Raw genomic sequence first — 20,091 nt, 5'->3', positions numbered from 1 at the left:
ATGAAACGAACCTGTTTATTATCCAGATGCTGGCACAATCACCTGGGAGGAGAAACACAAGTGAATTTAAAGTTCAGCTTATTATCAAGGACAACAGCAATAACGTAACTGGTTTAGCAATTATATTGTTAGTAGCAATATTGTAGTTGCTATTCTGAGATCGCTACATGGGCAATACCAGATAAAGCAAATGAGAAATTATGTGATAATCTAATTCTATTAATCCTAGTGTTCTTGAGAGCTAGGCTTTCAGCATAGGAGAACAGAGAAGAGAGGAAAAGTTTACGTAAGAAGTCTGGTGGCCCTAAATTTAAATTAAAAGTGTTAGTATGAACTTGTAAGTATTTTATAGATATTCTTATATGTGTAAAATACTATATATATTTATTATATTTATGTATGTATATGTTTTTTATATATTATATATTTTATAAAATATAACATATTTATTTCTATTTATGTCCCCTCAAATCTCTGGAAATAATGACTTTCCCAGAGCAAAAAGCTCTGGTGATATGGTCCATGCAGGTCAGCAGACAAAAATGAGGGTGGGGAGAACATCTGGGGGAGATCAGCGAGAAGCTATTGACACAAGGTACAAAGATACTAAAAAAAAATACTAATAATGAATAATACCGAGTTATAAAAGAAAGGATAAGGGACTATTGAGTGCAGAGGGAAACTAGAGATTAGGAGGAGTATTATGTAAACTTATAAAGACAATCACTAAAAGAAAATGCCGTCCTTGCCAAATACCACCAAGCAAGAAAAGATATTGCCAAATAACCTCTCACAGATATTGTAGCCCCCTAGACACCTGCCAGCAGTGTAGGAGGCCCGATTTTCCTGCAACCTCACCGAGTGTGCTATAATACTTTTGAAGGTTGCTAAACTCGTAAGTAAAAAATGGTACCTTAATGTAGCTAACTCCATGTTCTCTTCACTAACATAGGATTCAAGCTATGTCATACACTGAATTCCTGTATGTAGCTGGATGTCTGAGTGCGCTTTCTATTCTACTTCCTTGTTCTGTCTGTTCCTCTGCCAGCATCATGCTGTTATAATTATCCAGGACTTTCACTATGTCTTTGGATCTGGTAGTAGAGTCTCCTCAGACTGTTTTTACATTGGAGGACTTTTCAAGCTATTCCATTTTGTTTGTTTTGCCATATTAACTTTAACCCATCCAGTTAAAAAAGAAGCCTCTTGAGATTTGGTTGACATTGTATTAAATTACAAAATAATCTTGAGGAAAGCAACTTTATTATAATGGTTATGTCTTGAGAACATTGTTACAGACATATATACATTCTGACCCTGCAGTTTCACTGCTGGAAATTTACCTTACAGATGTGGTGCACATGTAAGAAATGTTGTTAAGTACAAGACTATTCACTGTGATGTTGTTATAGCATGTGTAAGGCATCATAAACAAAGTGGAAAACAAATGACACAATGAAAATATATTGACAACCCCGACACAAAGGGTTAAACTCCCTAATATACAGTGAGATGTCTATAAATAGCCAAGAAAAATCCCAACAACCCAATAGGAAAATAGGTAAAAAACCATGAAAGAGCAGTTCTTCTCCATACCAGCCTAAAGCAAATAAACAAATACAAATAGCCCCTAAAAAAAAAAATTAAAACTTGCTTAAATTTACCTATTGTAAGATAAATGCAATTAAAATGGTACCATATGAGGCTATCAGAAAGTCTGACATCAAATTCTTTTGGTGAGGCTGTGAGGAAACAGTTGCCATCATACATCATTGGTGAGAGTACAAACTCTGGGGAGGGCAACATTCAAAATTGTATCAAAAACCCAAATCAAATACTTTTGATCCAATAGTCTCACTTCTGGGTATGTATCTTAGAGATACACATCACTGTACCACAAATATATATCTCATTATTTTTAAATTATAATAGCAGCAAATCAGAAATAATCTAAGTACCTAAATCAGAACTAATCTAAGTATCCATCTGTAGACTATTACCCAATTAAAGTGTGGTATTTATCCATAATGTCATATTATGAAGTTGTAAAAAGAAACAAGGAATCTCTCTATAAGCTACATTAAGTTTCTCTTGTTGTATTATTAAGAGAAAAGAGAAGTATATGCAATAGTCCCTCCAAAAAAATAGCATACTTAGGTACAGATCTAACAAAATATGTACAGACTCCAAATGCTATAGATTATAAAATGCTGATGATGGAAAGATAAGAATGTCTAAATAAATTAAGGGATATACCGTGTTAATGGATTGGAGAGTCAACATAGAAAAGATGTAATTCTCCCCATATTGATCCATAGATTTTTAAATCAATTCTTATTGAAATTGCAAGGTTATTTGTAGACAGACAAGCTTATTCTAAAGAGTTTATGGACATCTGCCAGCAGTGTATGACCTAGAATAGCCAAAACTATTTTGGTAGAGAGGAATAAAATAGGGGATATTACTATACCTATACTAAATCTCAGTATAAAGCTATAATATTCAATACTTACTATAAAATATGCAGTATTCAAGGCTTACTAGAAAGATACAGTAGTATTCAAGCTACAGTATTGTCAGGTCCACAAATATATCAAAGAACAGAGTACAGAAATCAGAAATCACCCAATAAAATTATAGCCAGCTGATTTTAATAAAGCCACACAAGTGATTCAATAGAGGAACTATAGCCTTTTCTTTTCTTTTCTTTTTTTAAGATTTGTTTGTTTATTTGTTTATTTATTTCTGTATAGCACACAAGCAGGAGGGGCAAAAGGAGAGGGAGAGAATCTCAAGCAGACTCCATGCTAAGCATGGAGTCCAAAGCAGAGCTTGATCTCAAGACCCTGAGATCACGACCTGAGCTGAAATCAAGAGTCCCACGTTCAACTGACCTGACCCCCCAGGCAGCCCAAAGGATAACCTTTTCAACAAATGATGCTTGGACATCCAAAGGCAAAAAATTGAACCTCAACCTAAAATCCATACTTCAAGAAAAAATTAACTGAAATTCAGTCAGGGACTTAAATATAAAACATAGAACTATGAAACTTTTAGAATAATCAGAAGAAATGTTCAGGCCATAAGAAGAGAAGAATTTTTAGACTTGACACCAAAAATACAATCCATGAAAGAAAAAAATGATAAATTAGACCTAGTTAAAATAAAAAAAAATGTTTACTGTGAAAACCCATATGAGGAAATTAAAAAGACCAGCTATAGATTGGGAGAAAGTATTTGCAAGCTACTTATCAGACACATTCCTTCCATCTAGAATGTGTGAAGAATTCTCAATATTTAACAATAAAAAAATCCAAATTTTAAGTGGTTAAAAGAAATGAACAGATATTTCACCAAAGATAACATACAAATGGCAAGTAATCACATGTTAAAGTCATTAGCTATTAGGAAAATTAAAATTAAAACCACAATGAGATAATAGAACACATCTATCAACATAGCTCAAAGGCAAAGTAGTATCACCAAATGTTGACACACATAGATTAGAGTGAGCATGAAGAATGGTCCGGTCATTCCGGAAAACAGTTTGGATGCTTCTCTCAAACCTCAATATGCATATGCCTTAGGACCCAGCAATTTTACTCCTGGGTACTATCCCAGAGGAATTAAAACTTATGTCAACACTAAACTCCGTACACAAATGCTTATAGCAGTTTTATCTGTAATAACCAAACACATGGAAATAACTCAAATGTCCTTTAATAGTTTAATGGTCAAATAAACCTTGATACATCCTTATTGTGGAATACTATTCAACAATCAAAAGGGACTAATGATTAGCACATGCAACAACTTGGATGGATCTGAAGGGGATTATGCTGAATGAAAAAGCAAATCTCAAAAGGCACCTAATATATGATTTTATATATATATATGTATTTTTTACGTACAAATGTTATATATATATATATATATATATATGCACACACACACACAACATTTTTTTAAGTAAGAAAATTTTAGAAAGGTAAAACAGATTAATGGTTGCCAGATTTCACTAGTTTTATATATAGACATGTAGAACTGGTAAAATATGGATGTGTTCTGTAGATTGTAGCAGTGCCAATCTCCTGATTTTGATATTGTAGTATTCCTATGCAACAGATTACCATCCGGAAAACTGAGGGAAGGGAGCAGGACTTCTTGATACCACTTGTTGGCCAGTTTCTCTGCATTTGTAACTATTTCAAAACAAAAGTTTAAAAAAAAAAAGGATGTGCAGAACTATGTGTATAATATACTGTTGTTTTGTGGGAAGAGGATAGGAGAGACAAGCATGTATTTGTTTTTGCTTACGTATGCACGAAGGAATTGCAAAAGGATAATTGCCATTTAGAGTGGCAGGAAATAATGTGTGCAGGTAGGAGCAACTGTAGCAAACAGAAGACAGGTATAGAAAGGAAGGTCATTTTTTAAATATATTTTTTAAAGGTTTTATTTCTTTATTTGTCAGAGAGAGAGGGAGAGAGCGCAGAAGCAGGGGGAGGGGCAGGCAAATGGAGAAGCAGGTTCCCCGCTGAGCAAGGAGCTGGATGTGGGGCTCAATCCCAGGACTCCAAGATCATGACCTGAGCTGAAGGCAGACACTTAACAGACTGAGCCACCCAGGCATCCCATTTTTAAAATATTTTGAGCCATGTTAATACATTTCTTATTTTAAAATCAAATCATTGTTATAAGCGTAAAAATAATTGTAATGATCAGGCACTATCTCTGTCATTCATAAAAGAACATTTAACACCCAAAAAACTAAAATGACATAACCTTGGATTTAGGTCAGGTGTTCAAATTTCATTACTGCTACTTTATGAAAACTTTACTTCATCATTGTTATGTTTCTTATTTTCTGGGGATTTAAGAAAACTTGACCACTGGGTAGCACTGGTCTTGGAAATGACGCTCAGAAAACACAGCCCCAGCTCACACCCATTTAACCCAGGTGCCAGATGAATCTCTCACTTTTGGGGGCTGCCCTCCTGCTGCTTCAGCATATGCAGAGCATTGTTCTCTTGGACTTTAAAAAGAGAAAATAACAAAGGGATTCTTTTTAAAACCTCCACAAATTGGAATAGAATGTGCCTTTCCACGCTTTAGTGTTTCTTAGGAAATAGACTTGCATTGCATTATTTGTACATTTCCCCTCCAAAAAGAAAACAAAGACAAGGAAAATGCATATGCCGAGACTCAAAAGAATTTTTGAAAACAGTCGAGAGTAATAAAAAAAAAAAAAAAAGCACAGGCAGTACTTAACCACAGTTTATTAACACAGCACCTAAAAGTAAAATGCCAGCCACCTCGGAACCAAAGGAAATCAGTAAATGTCTGTGTGCATAGTGCTGCTATGATGGAAATCTCTGCTTTTTTTTTTATCTGCTAGAACAGAGAAAAGGGAGAGTTAGTAACTTGGGCCAATGAAATATGAAAGCTGCTCTGAGGTTATCCACATTCAAAACTGCAATATTCTGCGAAGTTAAAGAGCCCTTTCTCTATGCATCTAAACTTTATGTATTAAAGTTCATTTCAACATTAGCTGCCTGTACATTTACTCCTCTCCTTGTTTCTTTCAGTATATTTACAAAAGCAGTGATCAGTTTAGCCAATATTTACAAGAGAAAGTCACTGGTTTTAAGTAACATTGAAAGCACATTGAAGAGCTCTAAATTAATGATTTTTTAAAAGTACACATGGGAACGCATAAATGTGTTAGCAATTCGACAAAAGTCAAATGTTTTGAATTTTCCACGGAAGCAACCCAATGAGCCCGAGGGTCTGAAGGAAGGCAGCTCTGAAGTGGGTACATCCCTCCCTCCCCCATTCTGGGAGTGGGTCTCTCTTTGTAGCAGCTTTGTTTCCATTGAGACCATTGTTGTTACTAACAGGCCTTCCAAGTTTCAGGACATTCAAAGCAATTATTCTGAGAATAATAATAGCTGACCTTGTGGCCCCAGGACTCTTCCACACATCAGTTTAATCTATTCCCTTGCTTTCTTGGGTTTCTGCTCAAGTGGCCTCTTACCAAGAGAGCTTCCTTGACACTCCAATAAAGGGCACATGGCTGTGAACCATCCCGGTTTCTTCACAGCACATATAACCACTGCCTATTTTATATTTATTTGGTTATCATCAGTCCCCCTCAGGAATGTCAGCTACATGAGGGCAAGGATCCAAAGGGTTTGACTCACTCCTACGTACCCACTGGGAAAAAACTGTGACTCAGGAAGTCCTTCTATTCAAACCTCACAATGATTCTGTAAGGAAAAGGAGACTAAAAATTGTTGAGTCCCCAGTGTTACCAGTCTAGTTGGTAGGAAAGTGAATGACTAAAACCCATGCCTGAGTTCTAAATCCCATGCTTTTTCCAGTAAATCCAGTAAATCATAGAGCCTCTTATTTTATTTTATTTTTATTTTTATTTTTTGGAAAGAGATTACAAAGTTTATTTAGATAAAAATTAGACAATACCAGAAGTAATACAATGTCAGATTTTTACTTTATATTTATAGGAAACATTGTAAGAATATAATCTCTATTTCCTGTTAAATGTTAAAGTCTCAATTTGTTAAACTAATAAGGTTGGATATGTGATGGGAAGATTAAATAATAAACCATAGTTTAAGAATCTTAAGTATTCTGGGACACCTGGGTGGCTCAGCCAGTTAAGCATCTGCCTTTGGCTCAGGTCACGATACCAGGGTCCTAGGATAAAGACCCGCATCAGGCTCCATGCTCAGTGGGGAGTCTGCTTCTCTCTCTCCAAGCCTCTTACTTCAAAATAATGTGAGTTACTTTAAATCTGGAAATTTTCATCAGACAAATAAGGTATTGTGAAAGCTAATTGTCCATCTAAAAAGAGCATGTGTTTTTTATTAGCTCATTACATGATATAATTCCTCCTTCACGTGCACAAGGAAAAGCCTTTCCTTTTTTCAGAAATACACAAAAATATTTAAGGCATACTTATAATCAGGAATAATATGGAAACAAAAAAAACTTGCCACTCGTGAGGATAACCTTAGATGTTAATGCAAAGGTATTAATAAATCTATGAAATTAACAGCAACCATTTAACAATTTAACAATTCAGTGAGCATTTACTGAGTATCTTTTATTGGTCAGACCCTCTGCTAAGACCGTGTAGATACAAAGAGGAATAAATGATAGTCCACAGCGTTAGAGTTAAATTACTTAAAGATAAAGACATATGAACGTAATTATAATATAACGTAATTAGAGGCTTTTGTAAGGTTGTTGTTTTTTTTTTAATTTTATTTATTTATCTGAGAGAGCAAGAGTGAGAGAGATTGCAAAGGGAGAGAGAGAAGCACGCTTCCCGATGATCGGAGAGCCTGACTTGGGGCTCAATCCCGGCATCCTGTGATTATGACCTGAGGTGCAGGGACACTTAACTGACTGAGCCACCCAGGGGCCCCAGATTTTATAAGTTTTACAAGTGATAAGAGGAAAGGGAATCTGTAAGCAGATATGCCTGGGAGGACCAAGCAGAAGAGTTGAGTTTGAGCTGCATCTTGAGAGATGAGTAGTCATTTCCAGGTCTAATAGCAACAGAGAGAGTGGCATATATATGGAACTGGGGAATGGCATGTTGTGTTCCAAGGACAAGGACATTTTAACACGTCTGGGCATCAGGTACACTGAGAGGTATTGCTGGAAATGGAGCTGTCAATGAGCATAGGAATACTACCTAACTGTCGTTGAGAAAGTTCAATAAGATAATGCATAGAAAGCCATCAGCGTAGTGCCCCACTAAGGAGGGAGTAAATGCTGGCATTTGTCTTGGAATGGAGGATTTGAGATTTCTATGGATCCATAATTCCAAAAGAAGAATACCTCCTGGTACAAAAATAAATCTACTGTTTAGCAAATAAAATTCTTTATCAGAATACCTGTGTCATAGAAAGGCCATGCAGATTCCTTATACAGAGCTGCATTCAAAACCTGAGACTCCAGGCAACATTATCATCTGATGTTTTCAGTGAGATCCAATATACTTGACAAGGAGCTTCAGAAGTAATGAAGCAATCCTGTATTTAATTACAACCAGTCATGATACACATTTCCGTGTTCAGATAGCAGGTTGATTTTCCAGAGAAGTGGGTGTGAGTTTGGTTTCTTCTTCCATTACTCATGACCTCAGTCCTTAGGGAAATGACAAGATAATTTAATTCTCAAACACTCATTTGGGAGTGTCAATGATAAATGATCAGAAATATTACTGTTCCCACCGCACTGTTTCTCTTATTGGTCCTTCCCTTTCCTTCCCCGGACTTGCCTCTCCTTTCCACTCAGCCCCAAGAAACTAACTTGATATTGGAGCGATAAAACCTGTCACAATAAATGTAATCTTCTGTCACAATCTTTCTCCTTTTTTTTCTTTGTCTATTGTTTCCCCTAAAAAAATCTCCAGTTTGATACTTGCATGGCAACATTATACTTCTGTATAATTAAGAGCCAACACTAATTGATTCCATTGTTTGTACCAGTCAGCACAAGAAAATTGTAATTTTCCTTTTCTTTGCCTCTTACAATCACCTAATAAGCAGCTCTAATGCTGGGCTATTGAATTATACAATAAACAAAAATTTCCCATCATTTAACATTTGTTCAGACTTAATGCTATGGGTCCACAGAAGCAGAAATAAGAAGGGAAATGTGCACTTACCCAGTGAATCCAATCAATGCAAACCACAAATCTAAATTAATTATTCAGGCCATCAAAATCTGTTGTTGTTATTGTTGTTGTATTGATGCCTAAACTGTTTGAAAAAGACTAAGCTAACCTTACATGGAGGTTTGGCCTTGATTGACATAAGTGTGACTAACAAAAATCCTTTTGTATTCTGGAGCACCCCTGCTCACATGCACATGCGGGTCGGGGGATGGGTAGAGGGAGAGAATCTTCAAGCAGTCTCTTGGCTGAGCGCTGAGTGGGAGGAGGCCCTGCAGCGCTCCATCTCATTATCCAGGAAATCAGGACCCGGGCTGAAGCCAAGAGTCCTCTGCCCCACCGCCCAGCCAACCGGAGCCACCCAGGTGCCCCTTCCTTTTGTATTCCAGTTGAAACATTTCCTTATTTTGCAAAGAAGCAAGACACTTGGGGGTAGTTGTTTTTGTCGCCCAAATCTGAAAGGATGTAAGGGTTTCATTACATCAGGATAAAGGATGTAAGGGTTTTGTTACCTCGGGATCAGAAACCACCATCTTTTGGGCCAGAGTGAGATCTTAATGCCAAGAGGATTTTCCTATCTACTCCTGCACCTGTGAACCACCCACATATGTGACTGTATCTGGAATTCCCACCAGTCTCTTCCTCACCACAATTCCCACTGAGTGTCAGGGACTCAGTGGGAAGCACAGACAGCCAAAGGCAGAACAAGCCTTCCGCTGGGAAGCACTGCCTGCCCACCTCAGGCCTATGACTGTGCCAGCATCCTTCCTGACTGCTTTACACTCCTTCCATACACACTCATTTAGTTAATTATGTTTTCATCCCTTAAAAACAAAAAACAAAAAACACTCTCCTCATCACCCTGTACAGAAGTACAATAGGTATTTCTAGAAGAAAAACACGATCCCATGAGAGACCAATGTATAAAAATTTCTTTTTAAATCATTTAATGACAATGAGACTATAATTGTGCAGAAAGCTTAGAAAATGAGTCTGTCCATTTACATTTGCTTTCTAGTGTTAACTGAGAGGTGTTTGGCTCTTAAGTACCATGACCCTTGACTGTGACCTATGCTATTGAAAGTCTTCCTAGAATGTATTAGTGCATTTTTCTTCTTGAGTAAGTAATATCACTTAGTCTTTTTTGGTGACGCGGCAATTCACAGCACCTTATTAAGAACAGATAGGTAGGGCGCCTGGGTGGCTCAGTGGGTTAAGCTGCTGCCTTCGGCTCAGGTCATGATCTCAGGGTCCTGGGATCGAGTCCCGCATTGGGCTCTCTGCTCGGCAGGGAGCCTGCTTCCCTCTCTCTCTCTCTCTCTCTGCCTGCCTCTCTGTCTACTGTGATCTCTCTCTGTCAAATAAATAAATAAAATCTTTAAAAAAAAAAAAAAAGAACAGATAGGTAGCTTCTCTTTTAAGATAACACATTTTTCAAAAAAAAAAAAAGATAACACATTTTTCTTTCACTTGTGTTCTTTTAACCAAAAGACATTTAGGAAACCATGTGAGTGAAAAATATTTGACTGAGCAGCATCATGAAAGGTCACACATTCCTTTGTTCATTCATTCACACCCTCATTTCCTGAGCATTTAAGGAGATCCTACAAAGTGCAAGGCACTGTGTCAGGCCCTGGAATGGAAGGATGAGTAACTCTAAGACCTCTGAGGAACGAAGTTTGCCATTATACTCAACTGAGATACTGCTGAGCCCTCCTGAAAACTCAGTCCCCATTCCTAAAGTCTGAGCATCACCATCCACATGGTAGGTGGTAGATAGACGGCAAAGACAGCCTAAAGATGACCAAATATTTTCATCTGCAAAAATCAAAGAAAACTCCTCATGAGATATTATAAAATCTTCTTCCCTATCAACTTTCAAATACACGGTCAGTATTATTAATGATAATCACTATGCTGTGCATTACATCCCCAGGACTTACTTATCTTATACTGGAAGCTTCTACCTTTTAAACCTAGTTTTACCCATCTCCCCACCACCCACCCCTAACCCCTGCCCACCTGCAGCAAACACCAATCTGTTCTCTGTATCTATGGGTTTGGGTTTTAAAAAAAAATTTTTTTTTATTCCACTATGGGTGCCTGGGTGGCTCAGTCTGTTAAGTGTCTGCCTTCAGCTCAGGTCATAATCCCAGGGTTCTGGGGTCAAACCCCATGTCGGACTCCCTGCTCATCAGGGAGTCTGCTTCTTCCTCTCCCTCTCCCTCTCCCCCCAACTTGTGTGCTTGCTCTCTCTCTCTCTCAAATAAATACACAAAATCTTTGAAAACGTTTTAAAAAATGTTATCCCACTTAATATAAGTGAGATCATATGGCATTTGTTTTTCTCAGACTTATTTCATCTAAAACTAGTACAATGTTAAATGTCAGTTATATCTCAATAAAAAAAGAAAAGAAAAGAATGAAAAGTCTCAGGGATGATGGCAAGTAAAGTGGGATGAGGATGAGGAGGGGTTTGGGCATTCAACCACATTTTAAAATAAGCTTGTATCATCTTGCTTTTCATTAACAATGATTTTTAACTTTTGGGGGACCAAGTACCTCATAAAGAATCTATAAAAACTCTTGTCCATTACACTTAAAAAATAGTTAAAATGGTAAATTTTATGTTATGTATATTTTGTTAAATTTTTAAAAACCTTTTGTCCAGAAAAAATACACAAATACATACAAAAATAGATAATTTTATGGGATCCACAGGTGCCCTGAATTCCACTATGGACTTTCTGGAGATTCAGGGACCCCCTGTTAAAAAGCTGTATATTAAGTAGAGCTAAGGCAGTTGTTTGATTATATAAACAAGATATGTGGTAATTATTTGAAGTCTCATCAAAATGGTAGCAAGAGACATAATTCAGATTCCTAAATAGATTTTCTGTTAAGATTTTTAATTTGACTGTGTATCCCAGTGCCCATCAGGGGACCCTTGTCTATTTCTCAATATATTCTTGGTTGCCTGGCAAGGAGGTGAGGTTCTATCTATCTAGCAAATAGATACCAGGGATGCTAGTGAACAGCCTAAAATGCACAGGACAGCTCCCCCACCACAAAAAAACTCTCTGGATGAAATGTCAACAGTGCCAAAATTTAAAAACCCTGCTCGACTCTGATAAGTTCCTCAAATATCTTCTATAAGAAAAGGTTCATTACCTCTAAAATTGGGTATAGAGAAAAAGAAGAAAAAATGTAGAGAAGCATCCATTTTAATCCAAATTTTAAAAAAATAGTCTTTTTTTTTGTCTTTGGAATAGATTATCATCTTGGTGTTCTTTAGTTTTATAATTACATAATATATTTATTGTCCTTTGAGGGCAACAACAGTTTTACCTAAAATAAATAATAAAAATATCCAATAATGCAGTGTTCTAACCCTTATTTTTGATCTACTTTTGATCTAAAATAGGTCACAGGCACCATTTCATAAAGTCAGGGGGATCTCGTTTGTGGAATGAAAATAATCTGGCCAGTCCATCTGCCCGGCAGTGTTAGCCTGTGGCAGTTGCTATAGCAAATATCTGTGTTTTATGAATACCACGGAGTAACACAAGTAGTCAAAAATGAAAACAGACTTGATTAAATGCAGACTAAGTGACCTTTAAAATTATTTCATTGCCTCTGGACAGCGGTTTGGGTTATTGTGGGCAAAGAACTACTTGGTATACATTTGTGGTACTTGGGACTGCATCTAAATAAGGCCAGGCAAGCAGACTGCCACACGTCAGCCAGAGTTTTCCCTCTTAGAAGTACACCCTGGCCAGCCACCTTTAACTTGGAGAAAACCATAGAGATCATTAAAAAGCCAAGCAGGATAGCTTGTATGTGTTCTGTTCTATTTTCCAGCAGAGAATAGTGACTGACTTACTATCCCAAATTAAGTTTTCTCACTGCAAACTTGAATACTCATGATACCTGAAAAAATTTAAAATCTTACAGAAACAGATAGTATAAAATCCAAGCATGCTGTTATCTAAGTCAGCTATATAGGAGCCTAGCTTTGTTTTCAATAATCCCTTAAATTTCACTTTTCCCCCAGGGCCTTCTCATGGCCATTTATAACAAGCTACTCTAAAAATATGTTAGGGCTCAAAATCAGTTCTTTCTTATTCCCTAATATTCAAAAGTCACATTATCTTAATGTTCTGGAGGTGCCCATGTGGCTCAGTGGGTTAGGGTTAAGGTTAAGCATCTGCCATCAGCTCAGGTCATGATCCCAAGAACCTGGGATTGCTCAGCAGGGAGTCTGCTTCTCCCTCTGCCCCTCCCCCCACTCGTGCACATTTTCTGTCTCAAATGAAACAAATAAAATCTTTGAAATAAAAGTATATATTTTATGGTGCAACCACTCTGGAAAAAAGCATGGAGTTTCCTCAAAAAGTTGAAAATAGAGCTACCCTATGACCCAGCAATTGCACTACTGGGTATTTACCCTAAAGATACAAACGTAGTGGGCACGTGCTCCCGAATGTTTATAGCAGCAATGTCCACAATAGCCAAACTATGGAAAGAACCTAGATGTCCATCAACAGATGAATGGATAAAGAAGATGTGGTATATATACACAATGAAATACTATGCAGCCATCAAAAGAAATGGACTCTTGCCATTTGCGATGATGTGGATGGAACTAGAGGGTATTATGCTTAGCGAAATAAGTCATTCTGAGAAAGACAACTATCATATTATCTCCCTGATATGAGGAAATAGAGATGCAACATGGGGGGTTTAGGGGGTAGGAAAGGAATAAATGAAACAAGATGGGATCGGGAGGGAGACAGACCATAAGAGACTCTGAATCTCACAAAACAAACTGAGGGTTGCTGGGGGGACGGGGGTAGGGAGAGGGTGGTTGGGTTATAGACATCGGGGAGGGTATGTGCTAGAGTGAGTGCTGGGAAGTGTGTAAACCTGGCGATTCACAGACCTGTACCCCTGGGGCTAATAATACATGATATGTTTATAAAAATTTTTTTTAAAATTATTTTAAAAAAGACTTCAGAATAAAAAATTTTTTAAAATATATATATTTTAATATTCTTATATATATTAATTAATCATTAATATTTAATATTCTGGACTCAATCTTTAGTTCCCACAAACTAATTCACATTAAGGTGTAAATGGGTGATGATAACTAGAATGTGCTAAGACTTCAAAAAGTATTTTTTTTTATTTTAAAATAATTAAAAGAAGTGAATTTTTAGTTAATAAACATCAGGCAAGAAGCAGGGTAAATTTTTTAGCATCTCTTGAATCACAGAATATAAGCAATTCCCAGATGGTATCAATAAAACTGGTTCCAAATCACAAATTTGGACAGATCTCACTTTCAACCAAAAATGCGATTTGCCAACACAGAAGCATAGCATGTGACATCAGGCCTTAGCTCCTAAAGATGGGAAAGGAAGTTGAAAGAGGAAAACTAAGTTCTACTAAGCAGTTGCATTGCTCTGGGAACTGCCTCGGGTGATTACACTTACAAAAGGCAATCCTCTTAAAGCCTTTTCAAGATAGATCACCTTAGCCCCATTTTAGAGATAGAAAAACTGACATTTACAGTGACTAAATAGTTTCTCCTAAATTGCATACTAATAATAAGGAAAAAAAACAGGATTTTAAACAATTCTGTTGACTCAAAATTCCAAAATCTTTGGATAAACACCTGGCTCATTTTGTCTGAACAAAAGGAAACCAGCATCCAGTAAACACCTACCATGTTTAATCACTTTCTGAACTAAGCACTGCACACAATAAGTAGCTTGTTCAGTCCTCAGAGTCTGTGACTAAGACACTATTTTCCCCACATTAATAGATGAAGTAAGTGATGCTCTTGAGGTGAAGGTCACACAACTGGCAAGTGGCAAATCTGGAACCGGAACCACGGTCTGCCTGGGTCTGATTCTATGTCTAATTCCAAGTTTACTTAAGTTTCTGTGTCATGTGTTCTTTGTTTCAACTAAAAATGGGTGATAACTGGGGTGTCTGGGTAGTTCAGTCGGTTAAGCATCTGACTCTTGGTTTTGGCTCATGTCATGATCTCATAGGTCCTGGGACCAAGCCCCAAGCCCTGGGAACCAGGGTTGGGGAGTGGGGGGAAGAGGAGTGGGGGAGGGGGGCCTCCCCATTCCGTGGGGAATCTGCTTGAAGATTCTCTCCCTCTGCCCCTCTCCACTGCTCGCACTCACTCTCTTTTTCTAAAATAAATATGTAAAATCTTTAAAAAGTGGGTGATGATAACCCAAAGAACAGGGAAAAAAGTATTTTGAGCAGAACTTTCTCCAGTTTATTTGTTTTTTTAATCCAGAACAGAGGCGATTCCTCGGCCTTGCACACTCACTACTATAATATTTGCTCCTTAAGGAAAGCAAATCTTTCCTTTATATATAATCTCAGTGTTCTGGCTTTAAATCAGTTTTGTGTATACCGATAAGTTGATGTCTTGAGGATTTATTGGTTTTGTTGTTTGTGGCAGTGTTTTAGGATCTCTTGAGGAGATAAGAGGGGAGAGAGAAATAACGTAAAGTTGATGACAAACAGGGGTGGGGCTAATGTAAAACACAATTGTAAGACAGAAATAAGAAGCATTAATTTAGAAGTTTTAGCTATACGATGCTAAGGCAAACCGAATATTTGAAAACACCCTGTTGCTTTCCTGAATTTACTTTGCACTCAGAAATTTGACTCCATATAAAAATAGGCATAATGTCCCAAGTACCAAGTTTTTGACACACATAACTCTCAGTAACTTCCCATAAACGGGTAATACCTCCTGTCACACATTACTCATCAGAGCAGAAGCATCTATATTTAATACTGCCATATCCAGCAGCTTAAATGTACATTTTAATGCATAGCAATTCCCTTGGAAGAGACAAGTGGGCATGGTATGTGCCCTGGCCAGTCAAGGTTGTCGTCAGACATGGAAAGACAGGAATTTGGGAGCAGACCAAGAGGGAAATCTGTGTCCCCTTGATAGAATGTTGTACTTATAAAAAAAAAAAAAATCCCTAACTTCTATTATAGTTTAATGCTTCTGATTAGCATTTAGAAAACGCGATTCTCAAAGATTAAGTGAAACGGACCTAATAATGCAGTTTTCCTTTCCAAGTCTGAATACAGATTATTCACCTGGGGCCGTTGCCATAATTCTCTAAATCACAGAAGTGAAAGAAATTGTTGTAGTACTTTGTTTATAATGAAGACGACCACGACAATGATGATGATGATGATAGCACAATAATAAAAAAGCAATACTATCTTACATCAGGATAACCTTACAAGGACTAATGCGGGAGGCTGCTATTTAAAGTCTGCAGCACCAAGTGCTCAATAATGCCAGTCAGTTCCCTCCTCAAATTCTGCCCCTTTTAAAATGAAGCAAATTCCCAGCCATGTGTCTTTGGTGGAGTACAACTGTAAGCATCCTAACTGTACGCGAAAGAGATGGAAGACTTTGAACTATGTTTTGTAATGTAGAATATCAACGTTCCTGGACAGTGACATACACACGGATTTAACTCAAGTTAAAAAACTAAAGGATAAGATCCTTCCTGAAGTAGGGTCATTTGATTCTTTTTTCTCTTTTTTTCAAGATTATTTATTTATTTCTTTGACAGAGAGAGAGACAGGAAACACAAGTAGGGGAAGTGGGAGAGAGAGAAGCAGGGTTCCTGCCCAGCAGGGAGCCCGATGGCTGGACTTGATTCCAGAATCCTGGGATCATGACCTGAGCCAAAGGCAGACGCTTAATGACTGAGACACCCAGACGCCCTGGTCATTTGATTCTTATTTCCAACCCAAGCTTAGGATGCTCAACAGTTTCTTCAGTTAGATGGGTGGGTGCCAAGAAATTGACAAACATTTTTCATCAATAATAAATTACTTTCACTAAAGAAGAAAAAAGAAACCTTAGGAAATATTTGGGGAATAAAAAGTGAGGAGGGGCTTTCCCTGAAATCAAAAGGCTGCTCTAGGATATTAAGTTTCTAAAATATAGTAAGAATGAAGTATAACAGGTTAGAAAGCACAGGTCTTTTTGCCTTTGATTAAATAGTTACCGTGTTTACCAAAGATAAAACCCATAAATATGTAAATGTGTATGTTTATAATCCAAGTGGGTTTCCTAAGTGAAAAGGATTACCGAAGAAATTGTACCACTTGCCATGTGTTGATAATAGTTATTTCTTTGTTTCATTTGTTGTTTTAGCATCTGTTTTGTATTTTTAATTAATTCTTTTTCTTTTCTCTTACAAAAGACAAAGTTCTTATTTGGAAGTGATGTGAATAAAAAAGAAAGGACTGAGCCTAAGGATCATGCTTTTCTGATTCAGATCCAGAAGTAAGCTGTTTGTTTTAGGGTAAACTGAGGATCTCAGGCATCTGGGGGAAAGCATGTAAGCAGAGACATTTAACAGCTGCTGAAGCTGAGACAGGAATATCATGTAAACAAGCCAGGAAAACACCTCCTAGTATACATTAAAAAGCGTATTTTCTTATCTGGAAGTTTTTTGTTGCTTTTGCGTGGGTTGCTTTTTATGTCTATAATCTTGGGACATGACTGATGCTTTATAACTAAGCTGTGTTTTCCTGTGGATCCTTTTTCCTCAGTGTGGTCCAGGGAACAGCATCGCTGGGCTCTCCTGAGAGCCTGTCAGGAATGCAGAATCTCAGACTCCACCCTAGACCTACCGAATCAGAATCTGCATTTTAAGCAGCTCCGCAGGTGATTCACACGTCCGTCAAATTCTGAGAAGTACCACTCTGAAAAACCAAATCCACTTGACTTGCCATTTCATTCAGGGGCCCCTTTCATACCCACAGAAACTCTGTGTGCCAAGCATTGTTCTAACAGCCTTTATATACATATTCTTGGTGGATCTCACCCTAGCCAAACATTACAATTAGCCGAAGAGAATTTTTAAAAGAAGAATTTCAGACCGTACTCCCAATAATACAATTTAATTAGTCTGAGGCAGGGTCTGAGCAAAGATTTTCTCAAAGGTCCCCTGATGAATCCAATGTGCAGCCAGGGTTGAAAACAGTTGTATTATTCCATTTAATTTTTAGGCAAACGTAAAGGTGTGTACTATTCCGTTTACGGAGAAACTTGCTCATGGTTGCAAAACACAGATTTAAACTCAGGTCTTTCTGATGTCAAAGACTTGCTCTTGCATTTGAAACCTACCGACATGTTGGGGTTCTTCATAGGAGTGATCTTCGTGCCAAACTTCCCACTATGTGATTGATTACCCCAATGTACTAGGCTCTGTGGGAAAGCCTCTGAGGGGTGGGGGAAAAGAGGACCTTACACCTAGGCAAGACTGGGGTGGAGAGGTGAAGAGCCAAAAAAAGTGGTTCCCCACAAAATCAGATCCGTCTAACGGTGGGCCTTTGAGATTATTCAGTGAAATAAGGATAGATTGATAAATGACAGCAGTGGTGCAGGTTTACAGACACAGTCACAAACTGGGTTAGCAAATAAGCTTAGAAGAGACTACCAGATGTGTTTGCAAAAGTACCCCGGAACCCAGCGGCTAGACCAGGTAACCTACCCTTTGTGGACTGTTTTATCCCTGCAGCCCCATCACCACACTTGTGAGCAAGAGCTATCCTGAAAATGAGTTAATCTAATATGAAATGACCAATCAGAGGCTGATGTGTGGAATGTTCCCACAGAGTCGGGAAGGATGTGAGTCATGCCTTCATGCATCATTCAGGCAAGCCATGTGTAGATTCTTTTAAGCATTTACCATAAATGGATCCTTGTATCACCATCTGTTCACTTTAGGTACAGGAAATATTCTAAGGCCACTCTTGTTATATAGATTTCCAGTTGGTAGTTTTGGAAAGGATTTTTCCTGTCTTTTGAAATATGAACTAATAAGTCAAAAGAAATGGCATTTTCTTTTACAAACTACACTTGGAATAGTATTAAGTCTTCCCTTGGTCAGCTGGTCCAACTCCAGGAATTGGCTCTCTCTTGGGGAGTCCTGAAAATCCTAGTATAATCCTGAAATGTGGATGTTGACTTTGAAAGTCAGATTTAACTGACAGATGTGTGAAATGGCACATAGAAAACTCCCCTCTGGGGGATCATGAAAATGCTAGGGAGAACAGTTAAGGAGGAATGGCAATGATAAAACCTAACCTGTTTTCTCATTTTATATGATCCATTCTTTGACACAGAAATTTATGTTTGTGACACATAAGATTGTACTCACATATGTGCCTCTTTTTAAAGTAAATGCCCAAATTACACAGCCTTCTGAGAAAACTGACATAGAAATATACCTTATTTCTGTGCAAAAAAACCCACAAAAAAACAAAAAACAAAACACACACACACACACACACACACACACCAAAAAACAGCCCTCTCTTTAAATGGTAAATGACATATGTTCTACCTTTGAACTATGGATGTATCAGCCTCAAACCAATGAAATTTCAGAAAGAAAAACACAATGATGAGAAAAATCATGGTGGCAAATGATATATCTAAGTAATTAGCCCTCCTTAATTTGAATATAAATTCTTTGTCTTCTAACCTCTGAATTCATCCATTGCTGCATTAATCAAAGGTCACAATGTTGTAAGTACCAAGATTTTAGCATTTCCCCAGGCCTAGAGATGAGTAAGAAAATAATTGATTTTGCATATATGAAGAAAAATTTTAGGTTTATTTTAGGGATCCCCTGCCTGAATTTTCAGTTCTGAAAAATCTCTTTTAATAAATGATAAGCCCCCCATCTCTTGGCTCATGGATCTTCATTTCACTGAGTCTAGAGAAGTGAATTACCATTTGCAGTATCCAAGGAGTTAGGGATTGTCAATGGTGAGCACCTGAATCCTGGAAACAACTCGGGGCACTCTGCCCCCTGGTGGACTGTTAAAGGATGGACTTTGATGGAGGGCGCAGAAGCTTCACTTGCCACCCACTCTCCCTACCAGCCTCTACCCTTTCGAAAGCTCCAGTAGATGCCCCAGTTAAAAGCTTTTACCTCCACTAATTACACATTAACTTGAATCAACAACTTTTTTATATATGTAAAATCATCCCTCCAGAGCTAAAATAAGAACCATATTAGATCAACACGTTATCATTGGTTATCATGGCTCTTCATGGCTCTCTCTTCATAAGAGAAAAGCACAAAAAGGGAAAATGAAACACTAAGGGAAGATGCAGATGTGGAAAGAGGCTTTGGGTTCTTGGGAAAATCTCTAGACAAAGAAGAGGAAGAAGAGTTTAAAAGTGAATGAGAGGATGCTATGGGACGTTAAATATTTGGCAATTTCCTTTTGGTCATTGGGGCCACCGCAAACCAACGCTCATGTCTGCTTTTGGCCTTTGGGCTATTTTTCACTGC

This window comes from Martes martes, assembly GCF_963455335.1.
Source record: "Martes martes genome assembly, chromosome: 6".
Lineage (NCBI taxonomy): Eukaryota > Metazoa > Chordata > Mammalia > Carnivora > Mustelidae > Martes > Martes martes.
The sequence above is the reverse complement of the archived record's forward strand: the minus strand, read 5'-3'. Positions refer to the sequence as shown.